Below are 20271 nucleotides of genomic sequence, written 5' to 3'. Positions count from 1 at the left end.
GCTTCAACAAAGTTATGAGGAGGACAGATTAAAATTGACACTCCGTAAATTTTAAGGACACCATCACGAATTAGTTGATCCATAAGATGTGTCTTTGACCAAACTAGCTAAGGACATTTTTACCACATGGTAGATTGTGGTTTATCATTACGTCGTCTTATCTTTTAATTACCGAACGTGACTTATTCCCGATTGTGACTGTTTTGATGAGAGTGAATTCGCATTACTATAAGACGTGTAACGGTACTTGTCTATTCCAAATTCATGTGTTTAGTTTGATGTTGTATTTGTGGTTATCGTCGGATTTTGTCAAATTCGTTGACGTCTTTTCTATTATATTCATGTGTTATGGTAAAGAAAATTAATCACCGCCTTCATTTTTAGATTTGATTTTATTAAACGTAATCTACGATCATTTACGTTTGAATTTGGATTCAAAACAAACTGGACATATATATATTATAGTAAATTGCTATTAATAAGTATTGCAATATGCATTGTGTTTAAATGTAAAATCAGTATTTAGTTCTATTGTAATCTTAGATCAATCCTAATTCTATCTTACTTTTGAGATATAGTTTTTCAAATATGACGTCATTTTTGTGATGTTTCAGAAATTCAAATGTGACTTTATTTTTGTGCCCATTCACCACTTTGTATGTGACTTCATTTTTATGATTTTTTGCGTTGAGGCCTGGACTAAGTCGGGTGTGTTTATTTTTCTGTGTTTGTCTTTGCATTATGTATTCGGGTTTTGTTTTCTGTAATTAGTTAATACTTCAGTTTCATTATGTATATCTTTTATATTTATTTGATAAAATTTACTGTTTGTATAGCATAAATTGTTTTAAATAATAAGGATGTTCTTATCCCCAGCATAAAAACATAGTCGTATTTGACACAACCTTTTTTCAACTTTTGATCTTCAGTGCTGTTCAACGTTGTACTTTTTTTCACTTTCGATCTTTTATATCTGGGCGTCACTGGTGAGTCTTGTGTGGACGAGGCGCGTTTTTTTGCGTATTGAATTTTAAACCTGATGCCTTTTGTTATCTATGAATCATGTGTTTCTTTGACTAATACGTTCTCCTATTTATTTGTATTGTAGTCCTGTAATATTATGTTTTCATTTCAATGTTATATTTAACATTGCCATTAAAGTGCGAGGTTTGGCATGCCACAGAACCAGGTTCAACCCACCATTTTTATCTTTAAAAATGTCCTGTACCAAGTCAGGAAAATGGCCATTGTTATATTATAGTTCGTTTCTGTGTGTGTAACATTTTAACGTTGTGTTTCCGTTGTGTCGTTTGTTGTCTCTTATATTTGAATGTGAATTCACATTACTATAAGACGTGTCACGGTACTTTTCTATCCCAAATTCATGTTTTTGGTTTTGATGTTATATTTGTTATTCTCATCGGATTTTGTCTAATTCTTAGTCCGTTTCTGTGTATGTTACATTTTAATGTTGTGTCGTTGTTCTCCTCTTATATTTAATGCGTTTCCCTCAGTTTTAGTTTGTTACCCCAATTTTGTTTTTTGTCCCTAGATTTACGAGGTTTTGAACAGCGATATACTACTGTTGCCTTTATACAGCACATAACATGGCGCAAAGCTTTAATAGATATACCTTAAATGTGTTTTAACGCTGTTGTGTTTTTGTCTTCTATACATATTGATCGATAACTGCAACTTTTTGTGTATCTTCGTTTGCATTAAAATGTATGCCTAGGAAGATAACATTTCTTTTTTTTTTCTATTAGTGACAGGAATATTCATTTATCTCATTGCTTGTTTATAAACTTTCTTCGAGCGGCAACCAACGTTTTTAAAAATATGGAAAGAAAAAAGATTTGTCTATTAAAGAATTATCAGAACTGAGGGTAGGGGACTATGTGCATTACTAAAAATTCAGACTTGTTCTTCGCACAATTTGTTAACTTTTGCATCGTGCTTACAGGTTATCACGGTTTCATTTTTACGAAGGTCGAGCAAGATTACGACCAATTAGTCAATTAATCGATAATGCCTCGGTGTTATATGGTTCTGATGTTTAAAAGTATTCAAAAGAACGGTAATACTGCAAATGAACACAACGTGGAATGGGTGTTGGCAACATTAGGTCGTCAAATAACATCCAGCAAGTAATAGAACACATACAATATAGTCATTAATGGCAGTCTCCAAATATTAAAATTTTTTAAAAATGCCAGATTTATGACAACACAAACAAAATATTAAAACGAAAAAAACGATAAATTATAACAGATATCGGCAATGACAACTTCTTAATTTCATAGTTTCATAACTTTGGGACTTGCGGTTTTAGAATGCACAGGGGTTGAACAGATGTGTTAGTGATCAGCAGTCCATTTCAAAGGTAAGCAAGCTAACATTAGAATTGTATTTGTGATTCTAGTATGACGTGCTTCTTTCGCTTTGTAAACAACACTGTGATAAAATATTCGAAATGTTTATGTCTATGCGCAGACTCAGAGATATACACAATAATAGATGTTACAATATACATCCCACGTAAATCCACATGTATGGGAACCTTTTTGCAAATGCTTTGCCGATTTTATTGATTTAAAAATTGCAATAAAAAAAGACAAAAGATCTTTTAATCTTGTTAGATGCATAATAAAAAGAATTAATGCATAAGAGATCAGAGAAATCAACAAAATTAATATCAAAATAAAATTCCGCGAAAGTCTATTTCTAAATCAGAAAATACCTGTATCAAGTCAAGAATATGACAGTTGTTATCCATTCCTTTGATGTGTTTGACCTTTGATTTTGGTTCTTGATTAGGGACTTTCCGTTTTGAATTTTCGTCGGAGTTCAATATTTTTGTTGTGATTTTACTTTTTACTGTTTTGGCGCAAATAAGTCATTTCAAAACATAGTATCTTACTTAATCCTCTTCGTGCTAACTTGCACATGAGGCCACTACCAACGCCCTTCACTGTTGCCTGTCTTGTGCGTTTCTTTCTGTCTCTCCCTATGTCACTCCCATGTTTCTTAGTTCGCTCTCTATTTTACGTCGCCATGTTTATTTCGGTCTCCCTCACATTATTGTCCCCTCTGTTGGTGTTCAACGAAGAACTATATTTGTTATGTCATGTTTGTCTTTCATAGAATATGGCCAATCCATTTCCATCGCCTTTCTTTAATTTCTGCTCTGATGTCTAGTTGTAAGGTTAGGGTGTATAAGTCTTTATTACATATGGTTTTTGGCCAGAAGATCTTGTAATTTTACGAAGACATGTATTATGGAATGATGACAGTTTGTTGAAGTCAGATTTTATTACCCTCCATGACTCTGCACCATATAGCAAACCTGATTTTACATTGCTATTTTAGATTTTGATTTTTGAGGACCTTGTTTCCCATATTGTTCGCGGTCTGCAGAAAGAAATTCTGGCTTTGTTGATCCTTACCATTATATCTTTGCTAGTGCCGTTGTCCTGGCTGATATAAGTACCTAGATATATAAAATTTTCTACGTTGTCTCCTTTAAGTGTTATTGGTTGTTTTCTAGTTTTGTCATTAAGGCTAATTATCCTTGTCTTATGTGTATTTATCTTTAAACCTACAGACAGAGCAGTCTCATGTAGTCTTGATGTTTTGTTCTGCATGTTTGTTCTAGTTGTTGATAATAGGCATATGTCGTCTGCAAAATCTAGATCTTTTAAGACTGTGTTCATCGACCATCTTATTCCAGTTACCCTGTTCCCAAGTGTTCTTCTCATGCACCAGTCGATGACAATAAGGAAAAGAAAGGGAGAGATAATGCATCCTTGTCTAACTCTAGATTGTACGTTGAACCAGGTGGATTGGTTTCCATTGTGTAGGACACAGCATCTGTGGTTATGGTAAAATAATTATATCATGTTAATTATTTTCTCAGGTATGCCATACTTTCTCATTATTTCCCACATGCTGTCTCTGTTCAAGCTATCAAAGGCCCTTTCAAAGTCCACAAAGTTTAAGACGATATTGTGTTGCCATTATATGAACTGCTCAATGATGTTTCTGATTGTGAATATATAGTCACTTCACCTTTATTTGGCTCTAAAACCTGCATGTTCTTTCCGCAGAGTGTCATCTAAAGCTTATACTATTCGCTTGGCAATAACTCAAAGGAACACTTTTGCAGGTACAGATAGTAAAGATATACCTCTCCAGTTGTTGCAATTCTTCATGTCCTTTTTTGGCAAGTTTAACCAGTAGTCCTTTGTCCAAGTCTTTAGGTATAACTTTTTCCTCATAAATTTTACTAAATATTGTGTGTAGTATTGGTGTTGTTGTTGTACAACTGACTTGCGGAATTCTGCACTGGTGCTGTCTACTCCAGCTGATTTACCATTTCAAAACATGAAGTTATAGAAATAAAAACGCTAGAGTTACGTTAATATCGAAATTCGTATAGTATTTTATTAAAATTGATTTCTGAGGTATAGTCCAGCGGATATCGGAATAATTGATCACTTTATAGTAAAAGCATGAAACTTGGCATAGTGAAAGATTAAAGGGTAAAGACAAAATTCAGATATGGAGCCACGATAAAAAATCGAATATGGCCGCCAAATTCAAGATGGCCGACATAAGTATAACATCATTCACTTGATGAAGTCTGCCAATTCTAATGAGTTCAGAAGATGTCACAAACTTAAGGAAATACAATTAAGATAAATGTCATTTATTATTTTTTTAAACCTTTTAGTACAGAAATCTTCAAAATGGCGTCCAAATTCAAAATGGCGCGTCAAAATGTCTAAGTTTGACAGTATTCGTATGTATACACCATAATTGTGTGATAGAAAGTTAGCGAAGCTGTGAAACTGATCATTTGATATAGACAAAAGCCTAAAATGTATCATTAATATCTAGGTACATAAATGATATTTTCAAAATGGCGGCAATATTCAAAATGGCGCCGTTTAACATGTGAAAAGTTGACTTTGTTTTTGAATATGGTATAAAAACGATTAAAATATAATGGATCTTGTATTTCAATACAAACACCTATATACAAACATATTATTTGTTAATGCAACAGGTGACATTAGCTATGAAATATAAATGTCCTACATAACTCAAAATTGCGTCTTTGACGAGTTCTTATATTTTACCTTAGAAAATTTCACAATTTTCCTGAAATGAAAAAACCAAAACATATGCAGTATTAAATCGTACAAAAAGTATTTCTTTTTTAGAAATTAGGTAAGAAAAAAAAAAAACAAAAAACTCACAAGTAACTACTTAACATAACAACAGATTTAAATTATAATTGAAATATGATCCAAATGCAGGAAAATCAAAATAAAACACAGTCTCAATCAGTTTCTCTTTCACAGTCCGTATAGCAGTTGCACAATGCGGTGCATTTAAATGCTGCTGATATGTTGGCAAACTCATTATCAAAGTCTTCTAAGCAGAATCTCTTCAATGCAGGACCAATGTAATCTTTGAAAGCAAGAATGTTTTCACGGCTTTGTTTGTTAGCATCAAAGTCAGGGAAATTACATTCTGGTACAGGATTGTGTAAATGTTCGCTAACGTCGCCAACGTCGCCAACATTTACGAAATCATTACTGTTCGCCAACGTCGCCAACGTCGCCAACATTTATGAAATCAATACTGTTCGCCAACGTCGCCAACGTCGCCAACATTTATGAAATCAATACTGTTCGCCAACGTCGCCAACGTCGCCAACATTTACAAACTCATCACTGTTCGCCAACGTCGCCAACGTCGCCAACATTTATGAAATCAATACTGTTCGCCAACGTTGCCAACGTCCCCAACATTTACAAACTCATTACTGTTCGCCAACGTCGCCAACGTCGCCAACATTTATGAAATCAATACTGTTCGCCAACGTCGCCAACATTTACAAACTCATTACTGTTTGCCAACGTCGCCAACATTTACAAACTCATTACTGTTCGCCGACGTCCCCAACTTTTACGAACCCACCTTTCTGTTCGCCAACGTCTCCAACGTCGCCAACATTTATGAAATCAATACTGTTCGCCAACGTCGCCAATGTCGCCAACATTTACAAACTCATTACTGTTCGTCAATGTCGCCAACGTCGCCAACGTTACCAACATTTATGAAATCAACAGTGTTCGCCAACAACGCCAACGTCGCCAACATTTACAAACTCATTACTGTTCGTTATTGTCGCAAACGTCGTTAACATTTACGAAATCATTACTAATAATTGTTCGCCAATATCGCCAACATTCAGGAAAACATTACTGTTCACCAGTGTCGCTATCATTGCCAACCTTTACGAAACCTGTACTGTTCACTAACATTTACTGTTCGCCAAGTGTGCGTCAACTTCATTGTTCGCCAACCTTAACATAATAATTATTGTTTACCAAGTTCGCCAACATTGTTTTAAATGTAATGTTGGCCAACTTACTTAAGTTTGCCAACTTACTTAAGTTTGCCAACTTAGCCAAGTTCGCCAACATTTATTTTTGTATCTTTTTATATTCACCAACATTTCCAACATTATTCTTTATTTACTGTTTGCACAGTTTGCAAAAAATATTTTTTATGTTTTGTTTAGCATGTTTGAAAACATTAAATTTAGATATAAATATATTATTATAACTTTATGGCGAAAAATTAAATTCAGATTTTGGCCTTATGTATCCGTCCTTGTCTCTGGAAATACACAAGTTGTCAACATCCGTTTTCTCTAACTTTCCCTGGAAATTGACCGCTAACTTTTTAATGAGTATTACTTGGTCATGTTCGTGCTATAGAACATTATAATGATGTGAAATGGTATACAGTATATCCCTTAAGTTATTTTTGTAAGTTTCAAACATTAAATACCTACTAAAAAATTGAATTAAATTTTAGTACAAAGGTGATCACATTGACACATACTGTATTTTTAATTTAAATTATTTGCGAATATCCATGACCAGCAAATTCAAATTCAAATATATTTTATTGCTAATCAAAGCGCCCACAAGGAGCAGAACAATCAACATTAATTACATACAAATGATTACAAGTGATTCAATATCACTGTGCTTAACAGTTGAACGGCAAACGATTTAATGGCGTCTAAGTTCAAGACATTGGTCACGTGATAAAAGGTCAGAGTTTACGATTTTTTGGTAAACGTGCATGTCTCGTGGTTTTTGGACTCGTATCGTCTTATTTGTACTCGTACATTAATAAAAACCAAAGTGTTCAATTCTAGATTGAATAAGCTTTCTTATTTTATATAATTATAATAAAAAAGTATTGTTAAAATGTTATAAATTCACGACTGAAGTGAAACTTTTTTTCTGAAAATTTGCGTAGGTCCACGGAAAATCCTTAATAAATCCTTAAATAGGTTTGGTAACGTGTTGAGGGGTATAAAATATGAAGTAAAACCGTTTTTTGCTCTTAATATAACAAAATCAGATCACAAAAACCCCGGATACGCAATTGTGTCAGTTTATTCGTGGCGAAGCGGAGATCAAAGGGAGATAACTCGGTACGCGCATCGTAGGATATTGCAAGTTCACAACAGTAAATTTGAGTAAAATTAATGATTGCAGATCTATTTCGAAGAGTTCTTGAATACCTTTCAATATTCCATGATCCTCTACTGTTGTAACATTAAAATAGTCATGGAAAGGTTGAATATGACATTTTTTTCAAGTTCTTACAGGTTTTTGAACACTTCCAAAGACCTACATTTTATAACAGACTGACTTTTTCTCTGAAACTTGAACTTATTGTATATATATATTCTCAAACACCCTTTTGGTAGATACAAGGATACATTAAGATGGGGTTATCAGTCATTTGTCAGAAGAACCTGTGTTACAATAGAAGCAGAAGCAGAAGATTACATCTAAACAAAAATATGGCAAAAAAAAGGAAATATAGTCTTCAAAATTGTGACCATTACCATAGATGATCATAGATTGAAAATAAAATCAATCTGCAGTGGCCAGAAGTACATGCACAATTTTTGTTTTATTATAGCTGCTTTAAGATACAATTGCAGATCTCAGGGAGTCTGGTGATTGGAACCTCCTCTTTTTATGGAAGATTAATGCATTTGAATGGGATCATGCATATAGTTGGAACCCTCCTTTTTATCCTTGGTTGAGAATACCACCACTTATATATGTTTAAAATTTTCTGGATTCACCCTGAGATAAGAAACTACATAAGTTGTACAAGTTCTGTTGCTTGCCTTAATCAAGAGAAAAAAATCTGAACATCCAAAGAACCAGAAATGGATTTAAAACATAATATTAAATCAACACAAAGATAACTGAACAAAAGCTGTATTGCAATCTGATATCCTGCAGTTATCATAAATCCTATTATATGTAATATTTCAAGTTTTGCTTTATATTTCTTCTTCTTTCTTATATTTGAATTCAAAAGTCCTGCAACCAACTGTCCTTTCAATTGAATTATTGATTGGATAATAACCTAAGCTGACCAGTATAAAATAAAATTTGAAAATGCTTTGTTGAAATAAAATAGTGGTATTATGTCATTAGATATACTGAATCAACTTCAAATTTGATCCAAATTCACATTTACCTGCTCTAAAATGCATAGTCAATTGGACTACAAAAATCTGAGACTACTTCAATGTATAACATAGAGATTGTGGTCACCTCCCATGTTATGGTAGTCTCAGACAAAAACAAAACTGACTTAAAAACAGTATGTTCAGATTTTTTTTGAAAAAGGACAACAAAAAGAAATTTATTATTCTGATATCAGAAATAAATTCAAAGCGGAATGTCAGTTCTTTTAATTGAGATAACCAGTTTAATAACATTATTTACTATATAAAAAAAACTCATGATATTATCTGGATTTACAATCATTGACTAAGCTTGTCATCAACTCACTTACTTTAAATGCTTTTAAAAGTTAACCTGTCAGTACTAAAATAAAGAAATGTGGTATAAGACAAGATATTTTATTCCAATTAAAGGGCATATGAAGAGCAAAGTAATGTACATGTATTACAATGATTTATATATAGGTATATATAATGGAACAATGATGTTGATATAAATCAGATAAATATGGAGATAACCAACTCCATTCTTAGATTTTAAACCACAGCCAGATCAGAGCCACACATATATTTGAAAAGGCATATAACAATTATATCTTCAATTAACAGGCAAATATTCCCAAAGGCCCATTTAAAACAATATCTGTACTCTATATATTGATAGTTTTCTGAGTTCAAAACATTTATTTTTCAACACTTTTCAATGCCTCTAGGTTTTCTTGAATGAAAAGCCAATTAGATTTGGCACTTGTGTTTAACTTTTCAATTTTTTTACAACTTATTATTATATTATCATTAAATTCTTTTCTTAAAACTTATAAAGGGGAAACTGACATTTATGGTATAGTTGCCAATGAGATAACATTCTGGAAACTTATTACCAGAGTCCAAGTCTCTGTTAGCAGTGACAGTTAAATTACAAGTCACTTTACATACATCAACAATCAATACATTCCATTGTTTTAAGGCAAATGAGGAAAATAAGAGTAACAATAGCTTTTGCCTTACTACATGCACAAGAGAACATTTGAAATTATAATATAAATAAGTAAATATCAGAGGCATCAAAGACAGGACTTATAGCCACTGGACTTTTAGTAAAGTATGCCCTTACTAATCCTTAGAGGAGCTGCTGTATACTAGAAAAAATTATGTTGATGATTTAACCCCATCAATTAGCATTTTAGCATTACATTATTGTCAATTGCTATCTGTTCTATTTGTTCCAACCTGTTATGAGAGTCAAAATGTATACCTAGGGTGGGAATTAAACCCATGTACGTTCATTTACTTTATTGTTCTTTGTGTATATAAAATGTACATGTACATGAAATATATCAAATGCAAAAAATGCTGTAATGTATCATTACACCCTCACTAGTTAAGGACCAAGTAAAGGAAGTCCCTGCACCTACCTAGACGTATTTCTTGGGTAAGATGTATTATATAACTCTTGAAAGTATAACACGATAAAGGTTATTGGTAAGTATATAGTAACATCAACGTGCAATTCAGGTAAACACACTTTCAAACATAAACAATCTACCACGTGTTTGTCTGCTGTGCTTGAATTCAAAACGACCCATCAGACTTATTTACACGAATTTTTGCTCAAGCAGACAGTTAAATATGTCCGTTTACCTTATGGGGTCTGTTAAGAATGGATTTGCTGTTATAAATTGTGTATGCATGGAAATATAAGGAAGATAACATTGATTTTTACCGTAACTTTTGAATACACAACATTCCCAAGGTATCCCCACAAAACACATGGCTACTTTGTAACGACGGCTGGTAACGTGTAGCCACTTTCTAACGGCAAATTTAATTGGATGATCTTCAAAGATCAATAATAAAATTGCTAATAAATGATTGGATACGAATTTGTGTCAGATTATAAATAGGTGAAAAAATGTAAACATTGAAATCCGCCATCTTGACGTAGGAAACAAACTAATTTTCAGTCTTGGATTAAAGGACATTGTGCACATTGCCAGCGTATCATGCATAAACAGTCATCTGCAAATATATCTTTCAATTTGTGTTTTACACTTACTTTTCTATGTTTTAGTTAATTTAATGTTTTAATTTACTACAGAATGGGACATCGTTCTCAAAGATGCCGCAGAAAAAATTATAGGTGGCGCTGTTTGTGGGCGTAAACATTTTACATACGGGTTCTTTTTTTGTCGACAAATTGACCTCTATCTGTCAGATTCAGGCGTTTGCCTTCCAACTGTAAACGGCTGTGGGTTACCCACAGCCCAAGATGGAGCCGCCTTGCGTCGGTTAGATACTTTTCTTCTATAGAATAACAATACCACGAATGCATCAATTAAACAACTGAATTTAAAAGTTGTATTAATCGTTTAGGGAAACCCCTAAACTGGAAAGGTGATTAAATTCTACAAAATAAACGATCAAAGCACGATTTTAAAAAAACACTTAGGCTGTCCGTAACTTCAAAACAACTTGTCCGTAACTTTTTTCATCATACCAATAGAGATGTCCGTAACTTTTTTCATCATACCAATAGAGATGTCCGTAACTTTCAAAGAATCGACATACACGGATGTAATGTTTAAACTGATGATAGAGATTGCATCGAATACATATTCACAAAACGAAGTAGATGTCTAGTATGATATAATTCATTGTATCGATGGAAGACAAAATTGGGAAAAATATGAAAAAAATCACGATAAATCCGCAAAAACTCGGGTATCATTTTGTATAACGTCGGGGTACCCAAATCGCCTAGTTCGGAAGGTTGTTTCCGATCATAGCAGATAAACTGTTGAAACATCATTGTTCGTTTTTATTTTTTAACAAGTAGACTACACAAGTACTTTTTACACATACATGTAGCATGTATACACTTACTGATTTTCTGCCAGCAACGACAAGGGTAACGGGAATCCGGGATTTTGGAGGGGAACCCAAATTGCCCAGGCATGCAGTGGATAGACTATACGAGACTTAGGTGCACAAACTTTTTCCGTCTTTTTGAAAAAGCCAAAAATACTTTTCTCTCATCCCCACAAAAACAAATCCCATCAGCATTGACAGTAAAATAAAAGGGGTGTCAATCTGGACACACTGGGACGTTGCACACGGTGATATTGCGGCACCCTGGCCAAGATTTACAGTAATTGGGAAAACTAAAAAAAGGACATTTGTATAAATTAATAAACCTAGTTTCACAGCTAGCTGTATATTTCATTTGTATGCAAGTTGCATTAAATCTAATTAAACTGAATAAAACTAAAAGACACAATAGGTAAAAGTCAGTGACAATAAAAGGAAAAGACCAGTCAACATAGTGTAACAATTCGACATAGTATATAAAAATATAAATAACTACGTAGGACAACAGGGTAATTTAATAGTCTAACAACCCCTGATAACATACAAAGAGAGAAAAAAAAAACATACTAGGAAACATATTCAAAAAATCATAACACTATAACTAACTGGTGGGATGTATAAATACCGAACCACGTCAAAGAGTATTCATCAAAATACACATAGAAAGAAACAGAGGTGAAGGTAAACCGCAAACATATAATTAAACTCAAAACATTAAAGAGTATGGAAAAGCCTTGGTCTGACAAGCGAAAAACGTCGATAAGACGCACATCAGTAAATAAAAGTTCAAACCATAACCAGGATGGAGTACCACAAACCCCACATAAAACGTCTGTGGTGTAAGTATGATGCGCTAATAAAATCCCATTTGGTGGTGAATGAGTAGTATAAACGGCCGCGAAGGTTACAAATATGATGTTAATTGTCTTCTAATTGTTGAAATTATAATTCTTAAAATTTTAAATCAAAAGTTACCCACATCTAAAAATAAAGTTACGGACAGTCTTCTTAGTTTCGATCAAAAAGTTACGGACATTTTATGCATTTTTTAAAGTTGACCTTGCGCTTTAGTGAACTCTATATTAACAAATTTATGGTAATTGTTAGTCATTTCTTTATTCAATAATCCTATAAATATTTACATTCTGCAAGAAAAACGTCGCAAAAGGTACATTTTGTATGAATTAAATATCAACGAGTTTAGAGTCCGCCATCTTGGGCTGTGGGTAATTTAAGTTACCCACAGCCGTTTAAGCACAGTGAATATGATTAAGACACAATGTTATAAAAAAAAAAAAAAAAAAAAAATTATTGAGACAAGTAGAAGAATACAACAAGCACAGTGTTTAATAATATAATTAGGTTAAAAAAGGGGGGTCACTGGACATTACTATATATATATATCATTTAAGGAAACTTTCCTATATGAGGATAAATTTTCCAATAATTCTCTGAGTTTCTGGAGTATGAAAATATCTTCAGAGGACATTAGCCAAATAAATTGTGATTTAATATCTAAACCAATAAAATTTTTAAACCTTAGTTTTATTTTATTTAAAAGTTGAAACGAATATTTGAATGTTTTTGGCACTGAAGAAGAAAATGAATTTCATCCTCAACCTCAGTACCACACAATTTACAGATACGTTCTGACACTGTTAGATTTTTTTACCTTCCCCTCTCAATTTCTAAATCGTGAGCACTGATACGGAATTTCGTTAAATAATGTCTATATCTAAAATTTTCCTGCAAAAGGTAATTTTCTAAGCAAAATCTGCTTTTAAAAAGTCTATAAGTTCTAAGCTTGTTACCATATAATTTATTGCCTCTGAAATCATTATTAAGCTCAGTTTGCATATTAAATCATATTTTGATTGCATCTTTTTGCATAAATAGTTTTTTTAACTTCGTCTTTAAATGAAGTGCATAATTTTCATTGATGCTAAACTAAAGTATTTAAAAAAAGTTTGAATACTGGTATACCAGCTCTTTTTCTGCTCATTATGTAGAGATATTGAGAGGTTGAAACCCTCTTTTAATAATAAATCATCGGATTTTTTTAAGCGTATATAGTATTTAAACATATTTAATAAAACCCTCAAAAATAGAGTATATATCTGCCCAGTTCACCCATAACTGCAATATTGTTGCTTTTTTACTTACTCCAAGTATAAATTTACAAAACCTTAAATGAGCGTTCTCTACTGCCAGGTCTCCACATAGTTTTTTTGAAATAGTTATCCCCTTGAGTGTTTAGTTTGTGAAAGTTAATGTCACCCCATATTTCACTGCCATACAATAAGACTGATTTAACTGTATGGTCAAAAACATGAAGTTAGTGTTTTAGCATGTTTTAACTTATAAGAATATTCCTTTTTACTTCTATTACTGTCAGACCACTCAGGAACAAATGAGACATTTTTAAAAGAGGAGTTCCAGCCTTCACCTGTTCACGCTTTACTTTTGAGTCCACAAGCCAGACACTCAATTTTTTGAAAATTTTAGTTGGATTCTGTTGGCTTGTAGAGAGAATTTTACAAGCCCGAGAGCAATTTTACAACCAATGCCGTAGGACTTGTGGTTAAGCTTGAAGACTGGGGATGCCAACCTAGGATAAAAGGGGGAGGGTCCAACTAAATGTTCCCATTTTAATGCATAGTTTGTAAATTTAAAACCCCCACCCCCCCCCCCCCCCTTGACGCCAATAAACTGGTTAATATAAAATAAATTAATGTTTTTGTTTTAAAATTATTATTTATTCCTTTTCTTATTTTGCTAGTATTTTTTGGCTTTTAAAGTAGCCTAGAAACATGAGGTTTAATCTTTAATCTTCAGTGGCGGATCCAGAACTTTTCCTAAGGGGGGGCCTGCTCCAGTCATGCCTCAATGATTCCCTATATAATCAACCAAATTTTTCCCACAAAAGGGAATGATTCACAGTGGACAGGTGTAGTTACTGATAGTGTCAGAGCTACTAAGTATAACAACTCAATATACATTAGGATTAAGACTAAGTTTAGTAAAATGGGGGAAACAGTTAAAGAATTGTGATATATTACTCTTTTTAAGGGTAAATGATATTTATGTAAAGCAAAATTATATTCGGGTGAAATTTGATCCGGTGGAAAAAATGTCACAGTAGTTGTTCTTATTTTTTTATCCGGAGGAAAATATTTTCCTGGGATATTTTTTCCTTTTTAATTCTATCTGGGTAGTTAACTTATAGAATAGTTATTAGAAAAAACTTTTCCTTTAAAAATACTATGAAATAATAATAGTGTATATGAAATAAAGCGAAATTGTTAAAAAAAAATGTATTATAATGGGAAATAATTTCACAAATTACCTTGAAAAAATTTCATGAACATAAGGAAGAAAACCAGAAGTTATTTCAAAGATCGTAATTGTGAAAATAATATCATGATTAAATAAGGTTAGTGAAATACATGTAAAAGTGAGTTGTTTTCAGATCTTACAGTCATTCCCAAAAAATGGGTACAATTACAAAATTTCAGTGTCGCCGGCAAATAACCACAAAATGCAAGCTTAACATATGTCACATATAATCTTTTTTGTGTTCTAAGTGATTGATATGTATACTAAAATAAAATTATATTCTTTTGTGATGTATATCGTAAATATATTTGTGTGATTTTCTATTCAATATACGGAAATCACACGAATTCCGAATGTCGCCAAGAAAAACTACAAATATCGGTGTGAATTAAAATACTTTATTTCATCTAAATCATGATTAGATTTGCTTTTTTTATTTGACACTATATTGATTTTTATCCACAAAAATATTTTAGAATCAAAAGTTATAATATACACTTTGATTTACCCATTAAACCAATGTCGCCGATAAACGTATAACCTACCGTAACGTATCTTTAGGTACAGTCAAAACATATTTATATGATTGGAAATCAAGCCCAATGTGACTTTAAGCAAAGTTGATACAACAAGCTTTAAAATCCTGCCTTTAACTTTTATTGCAATGAAACGAAAAATCAAAAAAAATCTTCTCTTTCTCTTTTTTTCGATTGTCGCATATAAGAATCCAACCTACGTAACGCGTATTTTGGAACGCACTAACCAAGAACAAATCAAAATGATGATTATTTCATTGAAAGCACCCATAAAGCTTCTCAATAATCAGTTTTGAGAAAGCAATTCAACAATATTGTTACATATTTCCATGTATAATGTAAATAAAACTAACCTCCGTTTAAATAACCTCCGTGACGCAGTTATTTACAGTTAAGTTGTCAGACTTTTTTATCAGTATCAGTGGCTGCCGACACTGCCGAAAGTCATTTTTGTAGCAGACAGCATTTATTATAAAGAAAACAGACAAACAAAATACAGATTTTGAGAAAAAAAATGTTGTTTTGAGAAAGGTAGGTTAACTTGTTTTTTCCCTATTATGTGAGCAACATTATAACGGTTAATAAACATTATATCAGCCATTTTCTTAAATTTAAAATAGTCTACAACACAACTTGTGTAATGACGACGACAATCATAACTTTAACAGCGGTTTATGGCAAACATTTTCAAGATTATTTAGGACTCATCAATGTAACGGAGGTTATGCAAATAAAAAAAATCTAAAGATGCATGTAAACACGATCATACCAATTGAAATTCTTGTACATTGTTATAGATACCAAATCAGTTCATCAATTATCACTAATAAAAATCAAAAGGTGATGTCAATCATAGACGACATCATTGATTTACGTTACGGAGGATAGAAATTTAAGGGAAAAAAGTTTTTTTTCTCTAACAGGACTTTACTCTTTTTAGATAACGATTTACTAAGAAAAATGTTTAATTCTGTTGTCTTGTTTGTCATTTAATTCCAATATTTACATTCATTTATATGTTTGCTGTTGGTAAGAACTGGAATTGTCCGTTATGGAGGTTTTAAATGTCGTTACGGAGGATAGACATTTTCAAAATGAAACTATTTTGACTCCAAAACTTCATAGTTAAGTATAATACATACATTATGGTGTGAAGGAAGATGACATTATCTGTATAGAGCTAATAAAATTAAGTTGAACAGTATTCGGTTTAGGTAAAACATATTTTTGAGTGAAAGTTCATGAATCGTTACGGAGATTTTGACAAGAACAAGTCCATTTGACTAAAAGAAACATATAACTTGATAGAAAACAGTATTTTGGTTTGTAATGTCAATAAATTGTTTAGAAAAGCTAGCATTAAAGAGTTAAGTGTTACTATGTATCAGCATTCAGATACTGGTTTGATATCAACCTCCGTAACAAAGATGGGGGTGTGGATTAATACAAGCATAAAAAATACATACAAGTGATTCAAAACATAAATAATAGGGTTTTTCCTGGAAAGCTGTATTATGAAACTAAAATATTATACAGCATAACATTTCATTAGTTTAAATTTATTACTAAATAAGTTGTGAAAACTACTTATTTGAATTATTTTTTAAACACTACATTAATTCAGACCTTAAAATTAGTATTTGCTTTCAATATATACAGAATAATACGTATAAATCAGTTTGCTATGGTGGTAAATGTAACCCATTTCACATGAGCCTGGATTTAAATCTTGTGTTTTTCTCTAATGCAATTTTTAAGATGACTTTATACAACACTAACCTCCGATACGTTCATACTTACCTTGTCTTACAAAAAATGCTAAAACTAGAAAACAACTAAAATGACAGACTAGATATAGACAGAGAAGAAAACAACACTCTCTCTCTGCTCAGTTGAAATTTATTTTTTAACAGTGTCTACATTCGAATTGTACCCATTTTTTGGGAATGACTGTATAGTACAAATATAAATTTAAAAGTAAGGTAGAAATATAGTTGCATTACTACTGTAAACAGTAATAGAAGAATTTGCTTATGATGATATTTTTAACTATATAAATAGTTTTGTCTGGGGACAGAGATGTAGTTGTTGATTAGATGGAAATCAGATAAATCATAGCAGAACAATATATTGGAACAAAAGCATGTTTAACAGCTGGATAGTTTTTACCTGTGAAATGTTATCTGTCTTATTAAATCAAGTTTTAAGTTATCTTTTTATATAAATGAATATATAAAAAATAAGATTCAATGAAAAATTTCACTATAAAATAGCTCACAATTACCTCCCTTTGATAAATTATGCAAATTTGGTCTACCTTTGTGATACATTTTATAATTATAGTCGGGTATATATTGATTGTGAATAACTTACATAGTAGTTAATGGAACTCTATTTTACACGGTTCTGTGAAATATAGTACGGCAAATATATACCGGTACATACTATCCGCATAACACAGATAAATTTTCACTCCTCTGGAAAAAAATCAACCTGTAAAATACTATGCCTGGAAAAAAATTACCCGGACAAATTATCCTCAGGATAAAATATCACAGAGGAAGAAATAAACCGTTACATTTACACTAAAACTTTTATTTTTTAGCATGATTTATAGGGTAAAAGTTATAGTTTTGAAGGATTGAAACTTAGAGAACTTATAAGTTAAAATGAAGGCATATATAGAAACATAAATAGTGTTTATAATTTTAAACACATTTATTAGGTCTTTCCACTTTTCCGTGGAAAGACCTATTGGTTTTCTTCTGATTATTATTATTTTTTTCCGGCTAATTTTTTTCCTTCGCTGATTTTTTGTTTCACAAGATGTCGCTTACATTTTTGGAATATCATATCGAACAGTTTATACGCTTTTGAAACTGACCCTGCTTAACCGAACACTTTCTCATATAAGAGTTATCTCCCCAAACACTGTTTTTCTTGTTATCACTTAATATTCGCAACCATATTTATTTTACCAAATTGTTCGTTATATCCTCAGGATGATTTGATTAATTTTGACCGAAGCTATCCGGAGACTCCATATGAGAGTTATTTCCCCTTTTATATTTGATATTAGTGATATGCATTTTTAACTGGAAAACCATAAGTGTTAGAGGCCTAAGGTCTTTTGATTTGAGGTCCATGGTCCCAAAAAATGAAAATGAGGTAAAGGTCAAAGGTCAAGGTCATGATTAAAATTTTGATTTTGGCTTGTTATCTCTTATTTTCAGAAATCATATGAGATATCGACAAAATATTTTCACAAAATTGTTAGTTACGACATGTCCTAACACATAAATCTTAGTCGAAAGGGTACGTAGACATTTGGCGCGAGTTTTCCCCCTTTTTATATCTAATATCATATGTATGGCAATATAACTCATTAACAATATAAAGTAGAGGACTAGAGTCTTTTTATTTGAGGTCCTTGGTTTATGACCTTAAAATTGAGCTCAAGGTCATATGCTTATTTAACGCTCTAGATTTTGACCTTTGCTTTTGCCATGGGACTTTTTGCATTAGGTTGTAAGCAATGTGACCTTTAAAAAAACAACCGGAAGTGACATTTTGTCAACCGGAAGTAGCTATTTTTTGTATTAAATCAATGTAAAAGTATATAGAACCATATATTTTTGGAATCAGTGTCAAGTAAACTATCAAACAATACCAGAAGTTACCCTCTGACCTACAAACAAGACAAACAAGACATGGCCACAAGAATAAAATCCAAAAGCGTACAATTCTAAAATTAATAATGTTGAAAGTTTTGAAGGTCTGTTTTGGAAAAGGTTGATTATCTAATTAAAACAATTTTATAACAAAAGTGTCACAACATTAGTAAGATTATTTTATTATTAAATTTAATGTTGTTTGAATCATATTATTCATGTCGGACTTTTCTATGTAAGTTGTTTCTCATTGCTTAAGACAGTACGGGTGCCTATTATTGATTTCATTTATTTTGTTTCAATTTTGGTGGTAAGTTGTCTCATTGGCAATCAAACCATATCTCCTTTCTTTTTTCGTATTAAAATTTAAAGTGAATCACTATTGCACAATAAAGAAAAATTCGAAAAATGAAAATGATAAAATGTTTCAAGGTCTTACTAAATTATTTGAAGAATTTATATAAAAATTAACAAGTTTAAAATCAAATGCACATACTCCTTATTCAGTTATGAATATAACACAATCAATGTGTTCAATACCTTGCACGACATAATAATTATTTATTGAAGATCAATTCAAAAAAATTTAATCCTCGAGGTTTTTCTTCTTTATGCTTAAATAGTTAGCAAAGGTACTAGGCTTACAATTTAATACGCCAGACGCGTAAACTCGGTGGTAAGTGTTATCCGGTAACGTAACATTCGAAAAAAAGGAGGGGTCTGTGGTAACAACACAATTGATACATATCCGTCGTCATCTATGAAAAAGAAAGTCCCTTTTTGTAGTGGAAAGATCTTTGATAAACGTGTTTTTTTATGAATCGATTATACTATTACTCTCATGTACCGTTGTTCTTTCATAAACGTTGAAAAAAAGATTATAATACTTATTTATATATGAGAAAGATATCTGGATTACGACAACCGAAAAACTGGTATTCGATTTTGTTGAGGAAAGGGTAAGATCTCATAATTTTCAATATCATTGAAATGTTTTATACAAATTTGGTGCAAGAACTGTGAACCGTTTGGAACCCGAGATAACCCTTGATTTAAGTGGGATTTGTATTGCTCGATCTTTAGTTCTACGTGTAGTGTTTTGTAGACGTTGATATTTTGTCGATTTCTCCAAAGGCATTTTTGTAAAACCATTCTGATAAAAAATGTTTAAATATCTATCTGGGTATCTTCCGCTCTCTTTTTAAGTACTAAATATCACGAATGCTCTTTGGTCAGTTTGTTGTCTCTGTGACACATTCCCTATTTCCATTCTCAA

Source organism: Mytilus edulis, chromosome 7 (genome assembly GCF_963676685.1).
Source record: "Mytilus edulis chromosome 7, xbMytEdul2.2, whole genome shotgun sequence".
NCBI lineage: Eukaryota > Metazoa > Mollusca > Bivalvia > Mytilida > Mytilidae > Mytilus > Mytilus edulis.
This window is presented reverse-complemented; position numbering follows the sequence as displayed.